This window comes from Microplitis demolitor, chromosome 3 (genome assembly GCF_026212275.2).
Source record: "Microplitis demolitor isolate Queensland-Clemson2020A chromosome 3, iyMicDemo2.1a, whole genome shotgun sequence".
NCBI lineage: Eukaryota > Metazoa > Arthropoda > Insecta > Hymenoptera > Braconidae > Microplitis > Microplitis demolitor.
The window spans coordinates 9,107,926-9,112,753 of record NC_068547.1 but is presented as its reverse complement, the minus strand read 5'-3'; positions in this window follow the sequence as shown (position 1 = coordinate 9,112,753).

The window sequence follows — 4,828 nt, the reverse complement described above, 5'->3', positions numbered from 1 at the left end:
TTAAGATGTAACTGTGAAAAAAAGATTTCTATTCTATATCATCGATCAATTGAACGCTTATAAAAATAATAAATGTGTAATGACTAAAAAAATATATACTTTCTTTGGTTTGCGAATAAATTTAAAAATCGCTTGCTCAAAATATTATTGCCATAAATTAAAATAAAAAAATGAATAAATTTGTATATACTTAAGTTTTAACTCGAGGACGGTAAATATAAGCAGCAGCGTGCTGGGTAAGAGATACACATTATACACAGAGCGAGTAAACGACAGTGGTATCCGGCGATCAAAATGCCGTAACCATAGATCATACTGAGGGATAAAGACGAAAATTGGCTCTTGCAGATACATTAGACTAGGTGGGAGAGTGAAGAGTTTATAGATGAAAAAAAGGGAACAGGGCTTGCTGTGTTAGCAGGCAATGATATCATTCGACTTTCGCGATATTCACCAGACAAAAATGTTAAAGAAAAGTATATGAAAGAAATGTAAGAAGAAGAATAAGAAAAAAATATTATGAGAGTATACATATATATGTATATGTAGGTATATATAGTGTAAGTAGCTGGGTGAAAAGAGGGTGAAAGTAAGGAAAAGTAAGGCAAGCTCAGATAAAAGTAGAAAAATCGTCAACGGTACAGATACTACTGGGGGGAGGGTAGACTTTGGTGGTTTGGTAGCGGCCAAAAAATATAAATTTCTTTAATGGCGCTAATAATTTCATATCGCATAATTTACTTACTGCGAAACGTAACGCCAGTAGCTACCACAGGCATTAACGAGGAGTCTTATATTTATGTGGTACTCGGTCGACCGCCACCCAGATAACACCCTCGCTTTTTCCACCTTCCCTCCTTACATTGTACTACTCACGCGTTCTCTCTCTCTCTTTGCTGCTCAGTTTTGCTCCGCGTGACTTGCCACCAAGATAAAAAAATTCTCCCTCTTTGAGACAAGACAGGATATAGGTGTAGGTACACCCCATACTTAAAAGTTGCCCTTTGAGTTCCCGTGGATTTAACTTGAGAAAAAAAAATAACTTTTTAATGAACCTTTGTAAGATCACATACTTAAGGATATAACTACTGCATCTTCAATAAATTTTCTCAAGAGAATTTTTTTTAATTTTTATTACATTGTAAAAAATTTGTGAAATGGATAATTTTTTTTTTATTGAATCTTTTCGGAGTGGATTTCATTTCAAAGAGGAGTTTTGGAAAATAATAATCATACACAAAATCCGTAGACTGAAGTCATAGTAATAATCCCGAAGTTAATTACTAATATATATACTGTAAAAAATTTTTGGTATAAGAATTGAATAAAATCCGGATTCGCTTCTGATTTTTTACAGTGTACAGTTTGTAGTATAACTTGAAAAAAACTTTAAACAAAATTGAAAATTGATAAAAATTTTTTTTCCTTTTTATTGTAATTGATTAGAAAAAAATTTCTCGTTTCAAAAAGTTTACCATAAATCTAGTCCACTTGTTCATGCAGAATATCGCATAATGTGTTGTTGATGACATATTCTCAGGAGAATCACAAAATTATGAATATATAGGTACATAAAATTTTGTGGAATCGGTCCATGAATATGGCGGGATAAAAAAAAGGTTAATATGCTATCATTTACTTAGTACTGGACGTCCAGTTTACAGGAACCATGTGGCACGTGTTTACACGCGTTCATAACGAGAAACGTGATCTGGGAGTTTGCGCAGCAGTACAAGAGATAGATTGCATGTGAGTATAGTTTCTGGATTCACCTAGTATAATCATCCCCAACGTAATATCATCCTCCCTACCCTCACACGCATGCTTATATTTATCGTATATACAGTTGCCTACTCATATATTTTATTTAACTCCGACGCGGAACCCTCGAAATTGCACGCAATAATTAATGAAACAAAACTATTAATTTAAATTCCATTGTTCCATTACAAATAATTAACTGTTAATAACCAAGTGGTGATATTATATAATTTAAAGGGAATAACCTATGAACTAGAAATATCAAACAAAAATTTATTTAATCATGTAGACATAAATACAAATTTCACAAAACTATATCCGCTATCTATCAAATTGTCGTGCTATTTAACATCACTTCATTATAATTAATCAGCAGATTATTTTTTTAAATTTATTATTTCCATCTGTGCAAAAAGATAATCGAGTTTTAAAAATTATTGTTTATTTAAGTATTTACTTAAGGGGTTCAATTAATAATGGAAAATAAATGTACGCTGGAAAAATTTGCGAATTACATCGGAGTGGATGATTTTTTATTTATTTCATCCCCTTTGAGTAAAATTTACCTGGAGAGGGAATTTTATTTATATTGTTCATAAAAACGATTATTTCACGAGGAGTATGAAGTACGGGAGTCAAAAGTTGTAGATAAAATAATTTAAATAGGTTGAGGGGGGGGGGGCAAACCGGGGTTCTTAAAGAAGTACTAAGTTTTCGGGGACTCAAATATGTTAGATCTTTTTTTTAATCATGATTTTGTGACATAATAATTGTAAAAGCTTGAAATGAACCAACTTAAACTTACAAAGGCATAAATTAGACCTACAAACACCTATATCGTGAAACGAACGATCTCTGAATTTTTTAAATCGACTCTGTTAATCCCAGGCTGCTTCTAGGTCCTATCTCACTCCTAGATGTCATTAATCTACTGATGAAATCGCTGGATCACTTGCAGCAATTTTTTACTAGCCTTAAAATTTTCAAATCGACCCTCTGTTAGTCCCAGGCTGCCTGTGGGACTCAATCCACCCTTGGGTGTCATTAGTCCACTCGAGAAATGATTGGACCACTTGCATCAATTCTCCAGTACGCGAATTCAACAATTTTACCATCTTGTAGCATTCCTTGCAAATCCTTCCTTCTGTTAAGTCTAATTACGTTCGTTTCACGATTTATGTCCATCTAGATCTAATTCATGCCTCCATAAGTCTAAGTATAGGTTCAATTCAAGCCTTTGTAACTCTAAATAAGTTCGTTTCAAGCTTTTGCAACTATTATGTCCTGAATAGTCTAATGTAGGTTTTCAATGCTCATTTAGGTTCAAAGTATGCCTTACTCTCTAAATCTGAAACAGTGGCTATTCGTCAAGTGATATACTAATAGCTGTGAAATAGTGTATATACACTGTTTTTCAGTGGTTGACACTGTTTCAGATTTAGAGTAGATTTCGACTCGGATAAGTCAAATGAATGTCAAAAAAAATTAGAACAGTCAAAATTGAGTTATTTTGTTGACCCGGGATAATTTAAAAAATAAATAAACTATATTGATTATATTTTATTTCAGAATCATTTAGCAAAAGCTTTTTAAATAATTCCCAAACCGAGTGAGTCATTTATTCAAGAATAGCGTCATTAACGAACACATAATTTATCTTAACAAATTCATTAGAACTTTTTAAAATGAGATGTTGACTTAAGTAACGTACTGTTTCGTGAAAAAAAACTGGAATAACTGTTATTCAGACTAACAGATCTACACATATTTCACAATCGAAGATTAAAATAGATTAATTTAAATTACCATACTGATGAGGATATCGTATATGTAATAGAATTATTCGAAGATTATACTTATTTTGTAGCTATCATAAATTTAAATACACAACAGGTGGGATCCTTTGCATGGGAATATAAGTTAATAATATTTGATCGTTATTTTTTCATTAACTCATTGTATAAAATCAATTTATGTATTTACGTTTAGAATTAGAAGAAGTTTCTGTTGGATTTATGATATAATAAGACGCATTCCTATTGTCTATCAAATTAATCACAATGTTAATGTTATTAATTGCTTTTGTGATGCACTGAGTTATGTAGTATGTGATTACGTGCTGTGAGATAGACAGATGGGATCACACCTCTGTAGTTTATCATCTCCAAGTCTCATTCTGTCATCACAAACACAGAGTTAATGTGCAGTACTGTTTTTTTCCAAGTGAACACATTCTCTAAAAGGATAACGTCAAAATTGAGGATCTAAGATCGAAAAAGATATTTTAGCATGCAAATAAATACCTGTCGGCAGTTCCACGCTTTTTGCTGCCACAATGTTTGCAAAATTCGAAAATCACGCACGTATGAATGGAACAACAATTCAATAATGGATTTGTATATCATTAAAGCAAGACAGGGACATGGTTGAACACATGGAAAACATGAATTAATTTCACATACATTTTGTTACTTTCCACAAATGTATATAAATATATGTAGGTGCAAAAATTGTACCGATTATACGATTCATCCATACTAAAAATAGTGACACACGCTTTTTTTTCTGTGATAAATATAATCATAATTATTAAAATCACACGGAAAAAAGAGTCTGGTCATCACAACAGAAGACGGAATAACGAAAGATTTAGTCAGAGTGACAAACATTATTAGTTTACGGTAGTAAATTAATTCATTACAGTAACAAATGAAACCGGATCATAATTAAGAAGTCAATTTGTAATGAGAACACATGATATTTATTATAAAGATATCGTAGCATTTTAAAGCAGGCATTTGTTATCGTAGGTAATCTTAGCATGAGATTACAAACCATTGGTCAGTGCCGTAAATTCATTTTGTTACTTTAATAAATCAGTTTTTTGCCCGTGGCACAATATCAAATTTGTTGCAGTTACAAACCACTGCTAGGCGCAACAAATAATTTACTAGCATTGTAAAGACATTGAAATCACAACTATTCGAGCCGAATAAGGCTTTCCGAAACACGGGAGCCTATTTTGAATCTCGTTTCGCCCTCACAAGAAAAACTGAAATACCGCAAG